Source organism: Mixophyes fleayi, chromosome 6 (assembly GCF_038048845.1).
Source record: "Mixophyes fleayi isolate aMixFle1 chromosome 6, aMixFle1.hap1, whole genome shotgun sequence".
NCBI classification, from domain to species: Eukaryota; Metazoa; Chordata; class Amphibia; order Anura; family Limnodynastidae; genus Mixophyes; species Mixophyes fleayi.
In genome coordinates this window covers 34,747,043-34,770,458 of record NC_134407.1, presented here as the reverse complement: position 1 = coordinate 34,770,458, position 23,416 = coordinate 34,747,043, and the positions used below count along the sequence as shown (strand labels likewise).

Sequence of the window (23,416 nt, the reverse complement as noted above, 5' to 3'; positions counted from 1 at the left end):
CTGTCATTTTGTAGAATGTACTAATTAAATGCTAACTAGAATTTGATTGGTTGCTATAGGCAACATCTCCACTTTTTCAACCCCCTGTTTAGTAAATATACCCCTAAATGTTCTACCACACAAACACACTAGGATTAATTTACTCACAAGTCAATTTTGGATTGTGGGGGGCAACCGGAGCACCCAAAGGAAACCAGCGCAAACAAGGGGAGAACATACAAACTCCACAGAGATGGGGCCTTGGTCGGAATCAAACACCAGGACCCAGCTGTGAACCAGCAATGCTAACCACTGTGTCACAATGCTGAATACAAGGCAACTGTACAATCCACTCAACATAAACAAGATGTATACATACAAATTATGCATTTTACTTCAACAACAACATTTACTCCTTGAGAATCATAGCAAACACTATGGTTAAGTAAATTATCAATAAAATAATATTCCTTGTGAATTCCCCCCCCCCCCCCTTTAGGGAGAGAGTCCTCTATCTTTTGGACAGATTTAGTTTTATTATAGTTAATTAAAAATAAAATTCAAAGAAAGAGCCTGAGAAATGACCCATGAGAAGTGGGTGAAAGGACGTAATGTATAACATGACAATGGCGCTCATTGTACCATCCAGGCCTCGTACAGGACGCTGGGGTCCTGTTACATGACAGCACTGTAGCCAAACAAGACAAACACACACACAAACGTCTGTCACGTTAGAGACATAAGTGCAAAGCCATGTATAACATAAATCCTATTAAGAAGTAAAACCCTCAAGAGATAGTCCCCACAAACATCAACTTTTCAGAAGGTTTCAATTGGCCAAGATCTGTTTCCACAGCAGGGTTCACAGCCAATAGGAAGTCTCCAAACCTTAACAATGACAATTCAAAAATTAAACACGAATTGGGGGAAATTGTTTTGTAAGTGTAAAAGTGAAGTAAAAGTGATATGAAAAATAGTTTTGGAAGATTCCTATAATTCGGTTTCATACATCCTCTTCTCAAAAGTCTTTTGACAGAAAATGCAGTTATTACAATTCAACATGTTTATAATAAGGGTCTATGACCCTTATTATAAACATGTCACGTCGGTAACAAAAATTAAATCAGTAAAAAATATGACATTTTGCACAACATTCACATATTCAATGCTTTTGGGTCATATATATTATACATATATATAATGTTTTACACACGATATTCAGCACTTTAAGTCCCCTGACCTGCCTAACAATGACAGTTTTCAATGCTGCAGATTGATTTCTACAACTCAGGTTTTTATCATGGTTTACAGACTGTTTATACAGCATGTATGTCCTCTGACCACCCAATCTGGTATCTCTGCTTACAATGCTTTTGCAAGGCCAATTTTTCTTTCTTTTCTTTACCCAATCTCCTGTTTTTGACTTTTGTGTTTATAACTGGTTGGTGCAAATCTCCCAAACAGCCACACAAACATGTCTGGGGAAAGAGCTCAGCAGTAAATGTTAGAATATATTATGTTACTGAAAGAGTAGAAGATGCTTAAAATAGACTTGTAGTTTAAGCAGCGTGAAAACCAGTAGGACAGGAATGTAAACATGCATAAGATACACACAGGTCTTTTCATTTGCTTATTAATCGATTATTCTCAGAACAGAGTAGATGGAAAAATTGGTCCTTATCTGCCATTAATATTTTAAGTTTCTGTATATTTTTCTATATTTAAATATACGACCAGAGGATTGCGAGGTATCCTCCTAAATGCATGCGTTTGTCTAGTCCTGTCACTCAGAGTCCAGGTGGGTCGGACTGTGAGGATGTATAACAATGGGCTCACAGCATTACTCTGTGGCACTGGTCTCCCTGCTCCTCCTACCATATAATTCCCAGTCTGGGCTTCTTGCTTGACACTGCCCTCATCCCATGCAGCCCTGACCTCTGTAACACACCAGTGGACAGGTCTCTCCCTCCCACTCATTCCACTCAGGTATGAATGCTGCTCGCCATAATAAGTGCCGTACTGTCCTAGGAGGGCTTAGAAACCCCTCCACAATGGACAGGTTACCTTGGTTGTCCGGCCAGGGGGCAGCAGAGCCCAGGATGCTTGTGACCCCAGAGTACTGATTTGAGGGTGTATGAAACACATATTGGCATGGAGAACGTAACCGTCTCAGTTGGGCAATATAGAGGGGTACCTGCGTTAACCTTCTTGCTGAGCAGAAAAATATCTATATTCCAGCCAAAGGCTGGGGACATAGGTCACAGCACTATTTATTTATTCACTGTTTATGTCACATGCGCTTCTTCATGTTTTTTCTCACGTATTGTAGGATGTAGTTGACCATTATGGGCTCCTTCCCATAGATCTAAGGGAGGTGGTGTTGCCCTGAAGCTCCCACCTCACTGCATTTTTGGAGGCTCCCTCTTAGGGGAGAGGTCTTGGTTCACTGGATGAGGCATTGGTAAATCCAAGGGTAAATACATTGGGCAGCACGGTGTCTCAGTGGTTAGCACTTCTGCCTCACAGCACTGTGGTCATGAGTTTGATTCCCGACCATGGCCTTATCTGTGTGGAGTTTCTATGTTGTCCCCATGTTTGCGTGGGTTTCCTCCGGTTTCCTCCCACACTCCAAAAACATACTGTAGGTTAATTGGCTATCAAAAAAAATAAATTGACCATACTCTGTCTGTCTGTGTGTGTGAGGAAATTTAGACTGTAAGCCCCAATGGGGTAGGGACTGATGTGAGTGAGTTCTCTGTACAGCGCTGCGGAGTTAGTGGCGCTATATAAATAGCTGATGATAAAGAGACCCACCGCTACCCCTGTGGAAAAGGTGGACCCCTGCTACTACTGAAGTCCTTTGGCCATGTGGCTCGGGCATAAGTGGGTTTTTCCTCTATGTAGGACGGCCCCCAGGACCACACCCCAGTGCGCTTGTGTGTTTTTACACTTTTTGGGCACTGGGTGTGACTGAAAGCATTTATCTGGGGCTTTCATTGGGGTGGGGGGATCTCCTGATGTGAACATCCTGCTGGTTAGATAATTTAATGGGTTAATAAACTGGATAAACAACGAGATACGGACTGAATAAAATAAGGTGGTCTAGTCACACACACACCTTAAAAAATACAAAATGCAAAAGTAGCACAATGACAGTAAAGATAAAAATCTATATTTATATATTACAGCAGAATCCACATGACTACAGCACAGGATTATGTTACACAGAACACTCCAGCGGTCGTAGCTTGAGTTTCACCATGACAAAAAAAATGCAGCTTGTCAGAAACACCAAAGTGGGAGAAAGTGACCAACTGGAACATCCCAGCTGTATAATTACTCTCTCCATCTCCTGTGCTTACTTCCCAACACAATTAAATACCAAACAGGCCATTAATCACCTGGGAAACACTCTGTTTACATTAGGCGAAGCCTGCATATACAGTACAGTGCCTTGCCGTGCTCAGGCCCTTATATAGTTGTCATTTGTTTCTAAACAAATAATTATAGTACCCTCAACATTTTTAATCAAGATGCTGAAACTGGAATTTATTTAAAAATCAGTTTTATTTCAGCAAGAATGGAAAATGCAGCTTGTCCTTCTAAACCAGGCTCCCGTATTGTGAAGCACTGCTTTTAAAATAGTATAGAGTACATGCACATGTCATGTGAAAGCAATTGGGATTCGGGGGAGGGAAACCAGCTGAAAATAAATCCCATAAAACAATGCAGTAAATTGGTGACCAATGACTCACGTCTTCCATGACTACTGACATAACACATTACTATCAATTACAGTAAGTGCCAGTCATATACTATGTAAGAATTGTGTATACAGCCAGTAACAGCAAACACACCAGATTAACAGGGGTTTGAGCATTAAATATGAATTTTGAGCTATTTACTATATATATAGCCGAGACCTTTGTCCACTTTTCAGAGCTCGGCAGGTTTCCCTGTAGCAGCACTGAGCAATGATCAGCAGAAGTCCAGGAACCTGCTAGGTAGGGACGGACCACCACCAATAACTATTATTGGGAGCAAAGGTGATTTAGTAAAATATCTACTGTGGAAAATCCCCTTGATGACTTAAAGGAGATACTTAACTAAAGATACAGCAAATAGTGGAACATTTATAAAAACGGAGCAAATAAAAAAAATATATGGTGTTGCCCATAGCAACCAATCAGGCACTTGCTCTCATTGTCTGCTCTGATTGGTTGCTATGGTCAGCAGTGGAATCTTTCATAGTGTCTTTTCTGTCAGCGCAGCAATTCACCAAAGAAATTATTTATTAAACGATCTTTGGATGCTGCCATTTTTCTGAGAAAGACAGAGCAGTTTATAAACTGCTATAATAGCAGGGATGTGTGCTACAGCAGACCTTGTATTACTAATCTCTAAACAAATTATAATTTGAGTAGAACATTTCCATATATATTTCCCAGTCAGCAAATGCTGTGATTGCAGGATAGATGCAAGTCAGCAGGACTCACTTACTAATACTGCATGTATGTGCAAACTTGCACTAAAACATCAACCAATCAGACGCTTGCTCTTATTATTTAACTTGTGCTAGTCAAATAAAAGTGAGATGCTGATTGGTTGTTGTTGTTCAGGGTAAATTGTTCACCTAAATGCAATATTAGAAAATGTCTGTTACTTATATTGAAAACCTGAATATATGAATTGCCAAATGTCTGACATGGAAACAAATAGAATATCATAATTTCATCTTATATTTAAGGCAAAGCAATATGTTTCCTGGTGCCTACTCGGGTGTACCTAAAATTGTGCATTAAATACCTTAATGGTGGCTGTATGTGGCAGAAAGAGGAATCCTCATCGCCACACAAAAACAAAAAGCCAAATTGAGACACCTGTCACAAACTGATTTACTGTCCAGACCACAGTAAAACAGACATGAACTTTCTGGTACTAAAAGGGAACTTCAAATATCACAGAAAAAGATCTGGATAGAAACTTCTGGGAATATTTGGCAGACTAAGAACAGGCCTCAGTTTAGCCTCTGTATTTATATAGTATACTAAGGAAATCTGCCCACACAAATCTTCTAAGGTCATTACCTCTGTGGGCCAAATCCAAATTAAAAGCCTCTAGACCTTCACACTCCTTGGGGTAAATGTATTAACCAGTGTATTTTGCAACTCGCCGATATTCATTGAGTTTGACAGCTGATTTTAAAACGCCAATGTGTTTAACGGCAAGATTTGCCTTTAAACACATTAGCAGTCAAAGTCGCCGAATAATGCGAGTGTCAAAATGGGCTGGTTAATACATTTACTCCCTTATCTGAGATACAATCCTGGTCGTCGCTGCTTCAAATTCAATATTTGGCTGGTTTAAGATTAATTACTCCACATTATTATCAGCTTTTATTTTTTGTATTGGTTAAACAAAGAAGTACATGTTCAATCAGTGTGTGTGTGTGTATGTATATTAATGTGATGACAAAAGGTAGATGATTTTGCCTCTTTGTGTTGAAAAGATGACCTAGAAGAGAAAGTCATATCAATTATTTTGCTGTGTATACCTCCTCTATAATGTCATGCCAATATTTCAGCCATATATTTAAACACAAATTCATAGTATTAGATCATTTTCACACACGAACGATCACCACAAGTGAAATACAGCCAGCCACATAGGCCTCTTATTTAATAGGATTTTTCCCACCGGATGATGACACACATGTTCCAACACAGAAGACGCGGTCATCTTGTCCGAGCTCAGATCATGTGACTTCTATACTGTCAGCAAGAGATCGGTAAACAACAATATTACAGCTGATATTTGGGAGCACACCAGAGAATCCTTTCACTTTGCTCTATAGAAGAAACATAGATATAAATGTACACAAGATGGATGATGTTTTCTTTCCAGCAGTGCCTGCAGTGAGTCATTCTAACCCCTGGCTCCGAATCCTTTCATCCATTATTCACGTGTGGGATTTTTTTTTATATAAGAGCCCTCATGTTGGGTCTCGGATGGAACAAAATAGATGATTGCAATCATGTCATGTGACTTATCAGCGCCACTAAATACCGATCATATCGTCAAGTAAGACCGCCATAAAACACAACTTGAAATAAGTCAAATGAGATCTTAAAAGGTTGTTAGAATACGGCTTCCTCTATTACAAAAAAAAAAAAGTAAAGTGTTATCTGAGAAATGATTACAGGAACTGCTGGATACAGTGGGAATTCCAGCATTCTCTAAGGCCCAGCTGCAAAACAAATCTGCAGAAACAGCATTTAAAGGCAAATAGTGGCGGGAGAGGAGAAGAAAACTCATAACAGGAAATGTTAATCAAGACAGGGCCAGGAACTTCAACGGATATCGTTTCAAATTTTAAAAAGAAACATTTTTAGAGCCATTTTTAAGACAATAGGAATGACCCTGGAAGACAGGCATAACGTCATGTTCATTGTACCATGTACAATTCTATACACCAATGTTTTGTAATGTGCCACTTTCCTTTAGCATCAATAATACCCATGAAAAGTGTTTTTTTTTTCTTGTTTGACTTTCATTCCCTTTCATCGGTGACCTCAATACTGGAAAATAATGAACACTGTGAATGTTTTATTCCCTGTGGCAATCTCATAATACAGTAGCCTAATTAGAAGCATACATAGAAATATGGGATTCTGGCTATGGGGCAGATTGCGTAGACGTGAGCGAGTGGAAAGAACGGCAGGAAATGGTGTTCCCACAAATCTGGCCAGTGGGTCAGCGTAGAAAGAGCCTATGTAACCTATAAATCTGATCTATTGCTCAATCTGTCGCCGCAAGAGCTCAACTACGCGCTTTGAACTAACCCACCATTGGCTGGGTCACATTTATTTGGAATGCCATGAAAAACACGAGTATGAAACAGGAGCCAAGAATAACTGATCACATGTGATATAAAATACAGCCCGTGAGCAATCACCAATCCAATCTAGTCCTATTTTAGGAGACTAGCATAACCCTAGTGTCAAATAAGTATTAACAGCTGGCTGATTAAGTCAAGACACAAACTGCACCAAGGAGCTTGCAATCTAGCTCGCAGGTGGGTGTCAACTTATGATATATGAGTTTCCAATTTAATTTCAGTCAAATGTTGCTCAGACTGGGCAGGTTACTATCAGACTATCAGCCTGCACTGCATGTGATTAACTGCTGGATAATATATGGGATGGACACACCTAATATAAAAATATTAAATACATATGAAGGACTGAAAATGAATCATACACTGTTAAACACAGACAGAGATAATTAACTAGTAAAATAAATATTCCTTCCCTAGTTCCATCAGTTACAACAAATATATTAGATAACAAAATGTAACGGTGGTAAAGAGACCAAAATTTCAACTATTTTCTAGCTAAATAAGTGTAGGTGAGCCAGGGACAGAAATCTCTCATATGTACAGTGCTCTCAGCGAAACACGGTCTCAGAATGGAAACTTGAGACAGTAAATTACTTTCTAATATGTAATCTTCACATACATATGCCCCCGACTCACATTTTCCAAAGCCAGATGACTTTCTTTGATTTGCACTTTTCTTAAAAGCTGCAAAGTTTGTGTAAAAGTCTCAGTCTGAAGGAGTCCAACATAAACATCCGGAGTATCTGTGTCTGGGATGGACAGGGGGAAAATGCAGACATTTGTGCAGGCTGCCTGTACACTACCCCCATTCAGTGGTCAATCTCTATGTCCCTGTATCCCACACAAGCCTGCTATCCTCACATGTACATGCAATGCTCTCTTACCTTTCCTTTCTTCCTCCATGGTGTCAAATATTTACCAAGTTCACCCAATGAGCAGACAATGCCTGACTGTACAGCTCGCAGATCCACAGCTTCTTCTCCTTGCAGATCAGAGGACACACTTTCCAGATAGCAATAGTCTTTGGCTCAGGGTCTTGTTGAACTGATCAAGTTTGAAAATGCTGCACTCCTCCTTCACTGCTGGCTCACTCCCACCCCATCCTCTTGTCAGGACATTCCCTCCGCCTCCCAGCACTGACTGTATATCCAGCTCACTGCCTGGATCTGTCCCTGCAGTGGCCTCAGAGGAAAGAACAGACGGGCTACTAAGACTAGTCAGTGACCACCAACAGTCGTGGCGCTGCGACATACTGTAGAACACAGCACATCTCTTGTCTCTAGTGACATAACAGTATGATACCGGCCTGCAGGGATTTCTAGTTTGGAGCTAAGTGTTGCACTGTGCTGAAAATCAGTAAAAGAATTAAAAATGTTGTCAGTAATATTTTTTTAACCATTTGGCAACTCTGGTTGTCCTACAACTATAGCTGGTTAGTCACAAACTGGATGAACAATAATATGTACAATTATTTTTATTTTTATTTTAAATTTGATCTAATTACAACAAAGACACCAATGTAGTATGACTCCTAGTATCAAGTATAATGATAGAATTGTACTGAACCATTAATACATACCTGCATCCTGAACATAACGCAGTGGCAGACCGGCTCTTTGTTCGCCAACGTCATCATCTTTGAACAGTGTGACACAAAAGTGCATATAGCAAACTGCTACAATTATGACGGGGGTTATATTTGCAAAACTGACCCTGTGTGTCCATTTTGCACATTTAACAACTCAGAAAATCCAGTCTAGAAAGCAACTTGTAAGATTCACAAATTCATATGGCAATGTTACTGTACCTTGATAGGCAGGGGAGGGCTGGCAAATTTTAGCCCAGGGGGCAAGACTCATCTCAGCAGCCTATTGGGAACAATTTAAAAGAAAAAAATTTGCAGGTGGCCCAGTGACTCGGCCCAAGGTAGCCCACTGTGGGACAGGCCCGGGGGGCAGATGCCCCCCAGACCAGCCTGCCCCTGATGATAGGAGAAAACTGCTCTGTCAGCGGCCATTTTAGGTTCCCCTGCTTTGTTCTTCAATAACATTACTGAGCAGACGCCTGGTATGCACAGAGTAAACAAGTTTTTATGAATGACATTTGCTTCCACATTTGTGCTCCTTTCACTGACTCTCAATCTGTCGTTCCGACACTGCCCTGACACATGCAGCCCTGTCCTTATTAATGAGTGGAGAGGCCATTGTCTCCCACAAGATCAGCACATTTATCTCTTCACACATTTTATGCTTCTACGAAAAGTCCAACCTTATGGCTACATGTTGTTCTGTGCCACCAACTCTGAAGCTGAGGACATCCTAGGCGTGATTAAATACAATAAAGTGCTCAGACCTAGCACCCTTCACCTCAAAAACTCATCCTCTATGATCTGTATAGGTCTAATGGCGCTTTAACAGTGCAATAAAAAACACTTGGGAGCTAGATTTGCTAAACTGCAGGTTTGAAAAAGTGGAATGTTGCCTCAGCAACCAATCAGATTCTAATTATCATTCATTTAGTACATTCTACAAAATGACAGCTACAATCTGATTGGTTGCTATAGGCAACATCTCCACTTTTTCAAATCCGCAGTTTAGTAAATATACCCCTTGGCCTGCAATGCTGTGCTTTCATATCATCTCAGAACACTGATGCAAAAGTTTGCTATGTACCTGATTTGTAGTATAAAACAACACAATTCTAAAGTGAATGGATGCAAGATGTATTGTGAACAAATGGTAAAATGCATCTGTTCCTATTCAGTGCACAGCAGGTAAAGAAAAATACATTGTTGTGGGGCCCAAAGCAAAATTTGGAGGGGGAGGGTGATGAAGGCCTTCCTCCTCTGCTCTCCTGAGCATGCCTTCTTTTGGCTTCACTGCTCTTGTACTACTATGATGGTGGATGCAGGCACTGGCGTAACTGGCGCCGTTGCACACTGGAATCGTCACAACTCCACCTTATGCAACAGCGAAAGTTTTGCCAGTGCAGGTAAGTGGAAACACAATGATTTACTCATACTTGCCAACTCTCCCGGAATGTCCGTGAGACTCCCGAAATTCGGGTCAGTCTCACAGACTCCCGGGAGAGCAGGCAAGTCTCCCACATCCCACAACTGCCTAGCCTAAATGATGCGATTTTCGGTGAATCGTGTTATTTTGGCCCCGCCCCCTGCGACAAACCGGTATTTCCGTTGCGGGGGCGGGGCCAAAATGCAGTGTTTCCCCGCGTCCCGCCCTCTAGTCACGCCCCTCTCCCGGAATACACTTGCCAAAAGTTGGCAAGTATGGTTTTACCGGCTACCACAACAAGGATCTATGGCAGTTCAGCTCACAATGATAAAATACATTCGCAGAACAGAAAACTCTGTACACAGCAACACATTAAAAACTCATTTAAAGTGACAGTCACTCCCATGCTGTGGATGCTGCTACGTTCTGAGGTGAACAGTGTCTCCTGCCTCGCTGATATCACTGAGTCCTGGTAAATTGATAAGCTGCATTCTTACAAACACAAAATAGTGGCCTTAAGCCTCCACTGTGTGACTGTGACAGGTGCTCTTTAAAATCAACACCAGGAAAACCCTTTTGTGTTATTTCAACTAGTCAGCCAAATAAATCATTGGATGCTCTTTGTACCATGCGTTACCTTTAGTTCGGTGGAACTGCCAGTTTCCTGAGAAATAACAGAGTAATTAAAATCATTAAAGCAAGTATTCAATTTTAAATGTATTTTGAAACTCACTTCGAGTTTAGTGTCGCACAGTTCAAATAAAAATTTACATTACAAATTTCTATTGTCTGGAAAGATAGTGCTCCACTTTTCAAAATTATCCTTAAAAACATAAATGCAGACTAAATGCCTATGATTACATATGGCAGTAATTACCCATCATGCCAAGATGTGTTATTATCTAATCTTCGCAGTGCGGTGAAGCCGTCACTTAACTACAGTGCAGAACATCTATTATTCATGTGGCCTAAAACACAGGAACGTATAATATAGCCCTGACTGTTCCTCATGATGGTGAACAACTATCACACACTGCAAAACAACCCTACAATCCATCTTTAAGTGTAAAGTGGAACTAAACATGATAAAAAATTAATAGACTTCGTTAAAGACATTTAAGGGCCTATGTATGAAGCTCTAAACCTTGCTGAAATGGCTTTTTCGCATGGTTTAGGCATTTGTAAGTAAAATGCTCATTTAAGAAAAGCCTAACGTAGGCGATATCTCTGATATCTCCTGCATTAGGCAAATTACGGCATTAAACCTCAGTCCCTATAATAATCAATGGAGACTGTGGTCTGGACAATTTGATCAAGGTTCGAAAAGCTAAGATGGCGATAGCCATTCCATCCTATGGGGAGAGCATCGGAGGAGAGGGGTCTTCGGATCCCTCTCCGGCAGCGTTGCTGCTCTCCCCTGCGCTGGTTACTGCAAGTGGCAACTGGGCATGTGTAGTAAAGACTCCGGGCCAGAAGCCAGAGTCCTCCTTAGAAAACAGTCATCTCCTATCGGACGCGCTGTCCCGACATGACTTGTTTATTAAATTGCCCACAAAAGTCATCTGTCATCATTGTGAGGAAAGATGATACTTAACAAGGCAAAAACCTGATAATAATTAAACAGGACCCTTAGTTATACCATATATGTTAAGCCGCATATGCACACCTATTATATCATCTTTACCCGTACATGCCCACTTTCAAAATTTCTCCCCCGGAAGTCATGTGACAGGGGTAGGAGGGGGCCATAGCCATAGCCCCGCCACCACTACAAAATGCTGAAATTCACGGTATTGAATAACGGGGTTGGGGCTTAAAGACGCCTCCGCCATTCAATGCCGTGAATTTCAGCGAATCCGGGAGGTTTGCCTACTCTTCCGGGAGTCCAGGAAGACTCCCAGAAATTCGGGGGCCTCCCGGGAGAGTAGGCAAGTATGTCTTTACCCTCATAGCTTTTGATGTCACATAGCTGCCAAAATGACGCGATTGGCCTCGTCCCGCCCCCTCCCACCCTCCAAAATGACGCGATTCTCGGTGTGAGATTGGGATGCGGGAGAAATGCCAGCTTGCCCGGGAGCCCGGGAGACTGACCCGAATTTCGGGAGTCTCCCAGACTTTCCGGGAGAGTTGGCATGTATGAGTATAGAAGTGATAAGAATGCAGCCCACAAGTCTCATGACTTTCTTTTTCCATAGCAGGATCTTTTATAATTGAACAGTCCCACAATATCCTTCCGACCTCCCAATACTGAAATTATTTGATCCTGAGGTATAGAACTAAAACACATATGTATAGAGCACCTTTGTATTAACATGTATTTTAGAACCACACCTATGTACATTTTCATGGTGACTGTATACCATACTTGCCAACTCTCCCGGAATGTCCAGCATTTCGCGTGAGTCTTACGGACTCCCGGGAGAGTGTGGCAATATCCTGCATCTACCCACTTCCTAGTAAAGTGGGCAGAATTAGGTCCAAAACGCCACGATTCACTGGGAATCGCGGCGTTTGGCCCCGGCCCCTGCTGTAAAATGACGCGTTTGCTTCATTACGTCACGGGGGCGGGTCCGAATTTTGGAGCCCCTCCACCCATCACGCCTACCTCCCCCGGCAGGCTCCTGGCAAAAAAACTTCAGAAAGTTGGTAAGTATGATGTATACAGACATTTAAGCCAGCTTCTTGTGTCTTAATTGGATGTGATAGTTGGGACAAATAAAGCAAACAAATATCCACACGTGACACTCGGTTTAACGTACAAACTAACATTCCTCCTGTGTTCCATTTATAAAGTTGTCTCTGTCTAGTAAGAGCCTGCAGGTGAGCGAATATACCCTAAATGAATATACCCCACATTGTCACGTCTCTGTACCCTGCGCGCCATTGAAGACTTACTCGCTTACTTCTTTTATTAACGCACCACTACTTTCATAATACCCAATGTTTAGCGCTCTTTCACTATTCTGTTAATCGTATGTTTATTTTTCTCCTGTATTTTTACTCTGAAAATGTAAAGTGCTTGAGTCCAATTGTGAAAAAAGTGCTAGATAAAATATATATATATATATGATAATTATGATGAATATTATTATTCTGCATGGTTAACAACGGCAAAGTAAGAAAAAAATAAAATAAAAGCTAAGTAAATAAAATGAACTCAATGGACATTTTAGTTCTGGGCCCTAGTAATATGTCTGGTTGGCCTATAACGCATTCTTGCCAACTCTCCCTGAATGTCAGGGAGACTCCCTGAAATAGGGGTGATCTCCCTCACTTCCTGAAGAATCTGGCATTCTCCCTGATGCTGAGCCAGTACAAGACGTGGTTGGCTTTGCCATCTGTGACATGATGACACAGTTCAGAAATTGTGTCCTATGTCCATGTATTGATGACTATGGAGGTGGCCATTTTCATGGAGACCAAGAAATAATCAATGACTGACAGGTAAGAAAACATGACTTCAGTAATGGAGACAGAAATGTAAATGACAGTTCAGTCTCTAGAGATTCATTGGCTGCTTTTCTTTAACACATAGTTGCCTACTCTCCTGGATTGTCCGGGAGACTCCCACATATCTGGGCAACCTCCCGATTCTCGACCCCGCAATAGATAAGTGGCAGGGGGCGGGGCTTAATGACGCAAATATCGCGTCATCTTAGCCCCGGGGGGCCAAAATGATGCGCTTCGTCAAGCCCCGCCCCTGCACGCCCACCTCCCCTGGGATCTCCCTGAAGCCAACAAGGAAAAGTTGGCAAGTATGCTATAACGTAAGTAGAAACCTACAAATAGTTCTTTTAACTGCAGGTGTAATAAAGCACTAACTATCACATAAGCACTATGGTTCTGTCACCATCACAAACATGTCACTGTACTTATCACCATGACAGGTCAACTCCTGACAGCGAACAGGAGGAAAGATCATACTGGGAAGCACCTGGTGTTGTTATTGGCGACATCAGCCATGGACTAATTATTACTGCTAAGAAAACATCTAGTTGGCAGACGTACTGCAGTAGAAATATCTGGAACAACGTTTCAGATGGGCTTAAAATGTATTTCACTATTTGGGTGTATTTTACCTATTAACAGTTCACAATTCAAGATTCACGGGGCAGAAAACGTATCAGTTTGGCTGTCATCGATTAGAAATCTTATAAACCATAAATAAATGGATCCTGCGCAGCCTAGCACCGATGTTTCAACTGTAATATCCGGAGCCACAGGACCTGCTCTCTCTTTCTCTCTGGAGGGTTGTAAGAAACACACTTGGCACTTGGAGTTATGTGTGGGATGTAAGGATGTAACGTTACAACCTAAACACTGCAGACCTGATGAAGGGAGGAGAGCAAGTTATGGAATTTCCGAACTAAAGTTTAATTAGTGAGGGAAAAAGTTCAAGGACAAGAAGGAGGTGATAAGAAAAAGAATAATAATAAAAAAAGTTAAGTTCATTCCAGCGGCATAGTTTTATACTATCCCTCTGCAAATTGCCAGCAAATTCAGAGGCTAGTGTCCGATATCGCTTGATCCCGTCATATTTGGTAATAATCATCATCATCATTATTTATTTATATAGCGGTAACATATCCCGTAGCGCTTTACAATTGGGGACAAAAAATATCTCATGCTCCACCTCGCACTATGTCAAATATTTCACTTGCTGCTAGTTATGCCCCTGACCTTGTATTTTGTGAGAGGATCACACCTCAAATTAGATTGACAGGATAGCTATGGGAGAAGATAAATGTATTTAGATAAAGAGAAATCAAACAATGGGAACTGTACTGAACAGTGAGCTCAGTAAGCAGACTTTCAAGCGTCATTACAGCAAGTCCTATAAAAAGAGATATTTTAAACAGTAATTTCTTAATATTTGCAATAGACTAAAAAAAAGGACACTAGAAATATAGGGTAACAGACTCCTTAACATTTGATTTTCAACCATCAGAAAAGTAAATTAAAGGTTTTCAATCGCTTTATTGTGAAAAAAGCATTTTTTTAAAAAAAAGTAGTGTAGACATGCTTAATTCTACACAGGAAACACAATGTTTCATCCTGTATGTGCTCTAATAAACTGATCGTCCAAGCTGATATTCTGCTTACGCAGCAGTTAAAAAGAAGTTGTTTGCATAATTCTTATTATCCGAATGATACAAAGAAGATGTGTAATACATTGCTAATTGTTCTGCTGCGCGCTGCAATTATCCAGGGTCATGCTGGACGTCATTAGCGTAGAGAACATCAGTAACTAGTTTTCTCAGTGACTTAGGAGAGTTATACTGTAGCAGACACAAGTGTGCTCACAACGGACTCAGGGCCGCCAGCCATTGCTTTTGCTTTTTCTGCAGATGTAGCAGCAGAAACGTGTTCCATTCATCAGGGAGGTGACTTCAAAGCATGGCAGGGTGGATTGTGTTGTGTTTATTGTCAGCTCCTTGGAGACAATGAAGATTTCCCAGGCTCTGCTGAGCTGAAAGGAATGATTTCTTTTCCAACCAGCACCAAATAATCACTGCCATTCTTCCCTTCACATTTTCAATTTAGAGACTGCTGAGAAATAGAAAGCAGATGAAGGAAGGGGCCTGGCAGCCTAAACCCCCAGTTTATGTGACCATTCTGGGCATTCATGCTCAAAATTTTGGTTCACATGAAAGATTTCCACACCCTCCCCCCAAGTGCTCTTTGCATTGTATAATAGACCATTTTATTGGAAGACGTTACAGCTAATCTGTTTATGCCACCAAGTTAATTTAAGACAGATATTATTGCGCACAATCCAGGCTTCACTGAAGAGTAAAAACATTTCCTAACAGAGAATCGCATGTGCCAACATTTCTGCCAACTCGATATAAAGATGCAAAGTGTCGCTGCCACTAAATCAGGAGCCTGGGAGGGCCGGCAAACCGAGCTTTGGTCCACTCTGGTCTGTATAGATGTGCTCTGAGAGGAGTATCGGGCTTCGTTTGATACTGTGATTAGTGCACTTGGCAGTATAATCACATATACCGGTAATTTATATAGCTGTGTACTTATGGTCTGACTGACCCCAGCAGACATACAGGAGATTTTCCCACAAGTCACCAGGAGAAAGATATAGGATTATAGAGCAGGAACACACGACTGCTCTCATCTGTGCTCATTCTTGTAATCACAAGTTATTGTGGTGGTACGGCTTCTGTGCCATCTGTCCCTACTTTCCAAGGACAGTCCCAGGTTTTTGAGATTTATCCCTGGACATGTCCCTAATTTTCAATATTGACCAACTGCACAATAAATTTCCTCTTTGTAGGCCTTAGATGCAAACCTTAGTCTATTCTCACTTGCTGGCTTTTATGAGGGGATTTTTTAACGGAGAGCATTTAAAATGCAAAAAAAGTATCAAACATGACATGATGGGTATTGTAGTGCACCAGGGATCCCCGTACAGGGGATGTGACCACCTGCAGATACCCAGTGCAGACCTTCTACTGAGTCATGGTGAAAAGCACAATGCGATCTGCCAGTAACAAAATCTATGCACTTTAAATGACATGAATACTTACTGCTTCCCTCCAGCCACCATTTGCACACTTATCAAGATAGGCAGTTATGTGTCCTCCATACGCTGTTACGGTTTCTGTATCAAAACTGCTTAATTGACTATTTAGTTTGTGGCATCTGAATAAAAAGCAGGGAAGGTAATTTTATACTTTATTCAACACAGCTTCCCCAACAACCCCATGCCCCCCCCCCCCCCCCCCCCCACACTCCCAAAATTCGGGTCAGTCTCCTGGGCTCCCGTGAGAGCTGGCATTTCTCCCGCATCCCGGAATTCCCTTGGTAAAATGACGCTATTCACAGAGAATCGCGTCATTTTGGCCCCGCCCTCCACAACAAAACATAATTTTATTTGTGGGGCGGGGGCAAAATGTCGCGTTCCGAGACGACCCACCCCTCCCGCCCATTAGTCACGCCCCTCTCCCGGACGTCGCCTGAAAGTAGGCAAGTATGATATTATGCATTTTGGGCAGTGAATCCAAATAAGAATGATGTTCATTTAACATGTCCCACATATAATGGGGAGTGAAAGGGAGGAGCCCATTATATATATATATATATATATATATATATATATATATATATATATATATATATATATATATATATATATATATATAATATAATTTTTTAAAATGCAACATTTGCCACAGTGGGAATCCTGTGAGGTATACTAAACGGAAGCGTTAAGAGTCCTGAAAAACATTAGTACATGTATGGCCAAAATTAGATCTAGGGGCTCATTCTTTCATAGGGGGAAGTGGAGCCTCAATATCACCACACCCAATATACATTATATTATCTTAAAAAGTATTTGTGTCTAAAACTTAACTGGATAAAGACACTATTTCCCCCATGCCTGAGAGATGTCTCTTTAAAGGTTATTGTTGGTAATTTGCTACTGTGAGCATTGTCCTGTTAAAGGCATCTATTGCCTCAGACATGCAGAGACACGAGGTGCAGAATGATTGGCTCCCTTATAGTTCACCGAACTTTTACAGAGAAATTATAGTCAAGCAAACCGCATCCTACTATAAACACAGCAGACTTTCCCTGGACGGCACTGATCCAGCTCCCAGGATACTACATCAAAGTCTGATTTTTTGGCAAGTACAGGATATATGAAAGTACAGTATATAAGCCCTTTCCATATGTTTTGGGACTATATTAGTAATGCAGAAGTTAGCTTTGTTTCCCTGCGATTAGCAAACACTTTAATCATTCTGTATTCTGCCAAGTCCGCTTTATGGAGGCACTTTCCATACACAGGCTGTCATTCATCAAATGTAAGTGGTCCTGAGTCACTCCAGGCTGTGTCTATTTATACACTATCTGCCATAATGCACCAACGCAAGTCCTTCAGCTACTTTTACCTCAGCAGACCTTCAGCGTCTGTTTAATATAAAACATACATAGCTGTAATGTTCCTGTAAATGTGTTATTCAATTTTAATTTACTTTATTTCTACAATTTAGGGAAGATACAAATAATCATAGTGATATGATAAGAAATAAAATACGGATACAATTGTAATTAGTAGACTAGTCATGTGACTATAGAAGCTCCTCCCCCATGTTAGCTGCACTGCCACATCTGCTAATTTATTTTAACACATGTTTTATTAACATACTGTAAAGCAATGGTTATATATTATTAATCTTGAAGTGTGACAAAGACTTGTAGTATGTTTGTTTTCATCAGCAACCTAAAATTCACTCCTGACTACAGTTTTGTATATATATATATATATATATATATATATATATATATATATATATATATATATACATATACACATATACACATATATATATATATATATACATATACATACATACATATATATATATATATATATATATATATATATATATATATATACATATACATACATACATATATATATATATATATATACATACATCTATATATATATATATATATATATATATATATACATATACATACATACACACCATAATCATCACCATTTATTTATATAGCGCCACTAATTCTGCAGCGCTGTACAGAGAACTCCTTCACATCAGTCCCTGCCCCATTGGGGCTTACAGGCAATATTATATATACTTTAAATATAATCATGGCCTTTGTATACGACTACTTAGCAACCAAGACCTATGGTAAACCAGTAGACTGTAGTAGCTGCATATTTTCGGAAAGTTGTCATGTACCAAAATGGCTGCACAACATATGGGCAGTTTAGAAGGTTACGCTTTTGGAAGATTTAAATAAAAATGCAGAACTGATACTCACATAATACAGCAGGCCTAAGAAAAAGTTTTATACCTCCCAAGAGTGGAATTATTAAAACATTACAATGGATGCAGATATAGTGACAGATGCAGTTACTATGTCAAATAGATTTCTAAGGTGTACCACTTCAGTTCTAAATATGAATACTTAAACAAAATTGTAAAGAAACACTGGACTATCCTAAAAGGTGATACAATTATTTCTGATCTTCTTTCAACACATCCTATATATATCCTAGTTTGGATAACTGGTTGTCTGACAACACAGAAGACTTTTTTCAGCATGGCAAATGTTATTGCTGCAAACGCGCACAGAAAACACCAAGTGGTAAATGTATCAAGCTGAGAGTTTTTCGGCGGGTTTCAAAAACCAATCAGACTGTAGTTATCATTTATTTAGTACAGTCTACAAAACGATAGCTAGAATCTGATTGGTTGCTATAGGTAACATCTCCACATTTCAAACCCGCCGGTAAACTCTCAGCTTGATACATTTAACCCCAAGTGTTGCCTCTTTTCCAATTAACTAGATTGTTAATGTTTTTAAAATCAAACAAAGAATCACCTGCCATGATAAGAGTGTAATTTAAAACAGCGCATTGCACATACAAAAAGAGTCTTAAAGAAGCAAATATATGAACATATTACGAACATCTAATTGTCTCCTTACTCTAACCCATTTATGTTTATAGGCACAGAATCTTGGACTCCTTTTACTGACGGTTGTTGTACGTCAGATTCATCCTTTTGGCCTTTTGGCCTCACAATCCATTTAATTCAGGAGTTTGCGGCTTTTGATTGGTTCTCCCACTCACAAACCCCTTCCAATAAGATATCAGTAGTAGTTGTGTTACCCAGTTATATTAATGCCAACTAATAAGCCACCATTAGGGGTAAATGTCATAGGCAAATGTCTAGTGCCTGGAAACTCCCCTCCATGCCTGGGGCACTGTATAACTGGGATGGCTGGACCCTGCTCTCGCTTCACACGGCTCTGCTTGAAAAGGGAGAGCTGCGTGCACCTAACAGTAGTGCACACAGCATTGTCCATGTATATTATGGGGATAGGAAGAGTTGGAGAACAGCCAAGCACTGTCTAATATTATAGCCACGCCCCCATACATGCTAGTCACGCCCACTGGCGACATGGTGTGGAAACCCCATCTACAAATCCTGCGTTTGCCCCTGAATGTATTAACTTTTGATTTGAGCAAGTTGCCGCTATAGTTTGCAGTGAAAATTTAAAGTGGCAATGGCTTTAAAGGCATTGTTTTGTAATGTAACAAAACACTTGTTAATATTAATTGCAATTAATACATATAAGTGAAAAGTGTGTTTGGTTAAAAGATGGAAGTTTCTCATTTCGTTTAACTTGCTTCCTGTTTAAATTTTAAGCACTTTAATACTATTATAACGAAAGATAGCAATACATACTTAGGCATGTTTTGGACCTCCATCTGCTGCTTGTAAGCATACTAATCCCTCTGCGATACTGCAATTAGTGTATATTTGTTTTATAAGCATACTGTAAAGCTTATTAAGCAATACTAACCTTCGCTACGGTGTTGTCTCAATCTGAACACTACAGCAATCCAGAGCCTAAGAAGGAGTAAGGTTTGCAACACTGGACCATTCGATTGGGGTTAATGCCAGACAAAAGACAAGGATAATTTTGTTTATTATCTTAACTTAATGAACTCCACCCAAAATGAAGTTTTTTATTTTGGGTGCAGTTATCATCAACATTTATTTATATAGCGCCAGCAAATTCCGTAGTGCTTTACAGTTGAGATCTTGTAAAGCCTTTTTAAAAGTTGTAGACAAGAGAAACATCCATTGTACTGTATTTAAGTAAAAAAAGAACACGATACAAACGTTTATATTTTGGTTGGGGTTTATAAACAATTAGGTGGGGATGTTTACGACATTTTCTACTTAAATCAGATACGTGTTTTAGAATAAACAGACACACTGATTCTTTGTAGGACTGCCCTCACACATTAGGACAGGGGAAAACAAAACACTTTAGTTTCCTATGATCACTAAGCATGCTTCACTTCCTCTAATTACCTTCTACAGTAAACGTACAACTAGAAAGTTATCAAATAGCCAAGGGTTGAATGAAAATAAACTGCCAAGAAAGACCAAAATGAGTCTTATCCCTAGTCCCAGAGAGAAGAAGAATTACAGCTCTGCAGAGACTTAGGGGCCTGATTCATTAAGGATCTTAACTTAAGAAACTTCTTATTTCAGTCTCCTGGACAAAACCATGTTACAATGCAAGGGGTACAAATTAGTATTCTGTTTTGCACACAAGTTAAATACTGACTGTTGTTTCATGTAGCACACAAATACTTGATAGCTTATTTGTACACTGAAGTTTAAAGTTGATATTTGTGTGCTACATGAAAAAACAGTCAGTATTTAACTTATGTGCAAAACAGAATGCTAATTTGCACCCCTTGCATTGTAACATGGTTTTGTCCAGGAGACTGAAATAATAAGTTTCTTAATTTAAGATCCTTAATAAATCAGGCTCTTAAACTGCAAATTGATAGGGTAATTAGTGATGTTTATCACATGACAAATAAGCTTGGAATATAAAATGGTCATTAGATCATAATGTGTACTGATATCACTGTTTCCGATATGATTTGTGTCCTGGCTTTCTCAGATGGAAATCTTGAGTCTGAGTATACCCATTTTCAGTTGGGGTAAATCCAGAGTGGATATAAACAGACTGTAATGGAATATAATCCGTAAAACATCACATTTTGAATGGCAGTTAACATAGATGTAACCAAGTAAAAGGTTTTCAGCAAAAGGGAAAAATGTTGGCTTGCTTTTATTAACCCATTGTGCACCAAAGCTAGTTTTTTAACTCTATAAAGCTCTGAAGGTGCAAGTGACGCGAAAATTACATATTAAAGCCGTAACAAAACTATAAACACAAAACTACTTAAAAAGATCCTTTTAGGCCTACATCATTTTACATTTTAATTTTAACTATAAAAACACCTGAAATATATAGATGCAAGTGAGAAACATAGAAAAACTGAAAATACTGCAAATCTAGCAATTAGGAGCCCTTTCCAGCTCATATATGGTCTGTCCCAACCAACTAAACAAATTAAACTTTATTCTTGTGTTTAAACATAATAATAATATATCACATACATATTCAAAATAACAGGTGCACATGGGTAGATGGTTAGTTTATTAAGTATATCTAGACACCACACTTCTTAAACTAAATAGCCTATTTGTAGTGGACATAAAACATTTTTAGGATTACCACATTGTGACATTACATCCTCCTATTGTTTTGGTGACTTATGAGCCGTTAATATTGATCTGTGCTGCATAACTGTTGTTTTTGAATAAATAATTGGATAACAGTGGTGCACAATAGGGAAATAATGGGGAAGATTTACTGGAAAGTTCTATGGTAAAAATATAGAATTAACACTGGACACTGCAGATGGAGGTGACTGGAAGGAGCGCTGTAAAATCCAACTTGTTTCCATTTATGACACTATGCATTCACAAGTTTATCCCCTCTATACAGAAACACTTTTTAATTATATTTCTTTGAAAAGAATAGGTGGCTTTTAAATAAAAAACAAAACAAAAAAAACAGCGAATGAAACCAAAAGAGAACAGAAATTATATTGTTTTTTGCCGACCCACCTCAGCCTAACTACTAGAACAATGGGGTCCCATGCCCAGGAGCATCAGAGTATGCAGTATAGTCAGTAGGCCATGCTCCTCCAGGTATAACAAATCACTATGTATTTTGTGAAGCTCTTTTGGAAAAGTAAATGCTAAAAATCAGTCGATTTGACCCATATATTTTTTGCTTTCTTTTTTCCTCATGAAATAATGTATGGTTCTCGTATTCATTCTCTGCCCTCTCATTTTTTTAATCAGTGATTTAAAAAGACAATCACTGGATCTATAAGCAACTCTTATTACAAGGTCCAATACACGTCAATGGTGGCGTGGGGCGGCTTGCTGCCTTTAGAGGAGTCACACGCACCCTTCTTCTGACTAGGGATGTTGGTCCTCTAGTAACTTTGACAGTGTGAGCAGGGAGCATTTATACAGTCAATGTAGCAGGTTAGGCTCTGATTGGAAGCTGTTATTTTTTTTGTTTAAATTAGCTTGACCAGTCCACTGTAGGTTAACCTGCAGCACACTGCTGGTTGTATTACTGTTTATGGGAAAGTGTGCCTGATTAATATTTAGGTTCATTACCAAGCAATATTCAGCAGAAACTACTGTCTTACAGACACAAGAAGCAGACAGGGCCAATGTTTGATGCTAATAAAAGTGATGGAACACAGTAACATGAAAAGAAGTCATTTATATCTATCCATTAACACGGATTCTTTTGTCTCTAGAGAACCTGGCATTACCAGATAATACCTGCTGTCAGTCACACTTGACTGACCAATCAGCATCAAGCGAATCAAACTTTATTAGCACATGAATTGTTGACAGCATACATCTGCAAAACGATCACAAAGGCCACTATTATGAGCTCATGGTAATCCCTGCATTTACCGGCTTTCCCCATTCATGCTATGTATCCATGGAAATGGCATATATTGATCAGAGTCTTTCATTTTGCCAGGTCATGAAATACTCACAGCGTTCACCTCAGCAGGCGTACACTTATCAATGCCATTCAATGTGAGAATGGGAGGCTAAACAAG

General features: G+C 39.8%; 2 protein-coding genes across 3 annotated transcripts in view; both read right to left on the bottom strand.

Moving 5' to 3' along the window:
* Positions 1-23,416, bottom strand: part of SEMA4G (semaphorin 4G) — a 507,048-nt gene that overhangs the window by 121,364 nt on the left and 362,268 nt on the right. The gene's annotated exons all lie outside the window — the stretch shown is intronic.
* The window catches only part of LZTS2 (leucine zipper tumor suppressor 2), a 132,578-nt gene that overhangs the window by 28,449 nt on the left and 80,713 nt on the right, over positions 1-23,416 (bottom strand). Inside the window, exon 1 of one of the 2 annotated variants that reach the window (XM_075216257.1) lies at positions 7,762-7,944. The exons of the other annotated variant lie outside the window; for it this stretch is intronic. The gene's annotated coding sequence lies outside the window, so the exon portion shown is untranslated. Of the gene's footprint in view, positions 1-7,761; positions 7,945-23,416 lie in introns of those variants that run through there. 2 annotated transcript variants of the gene reach the window in all.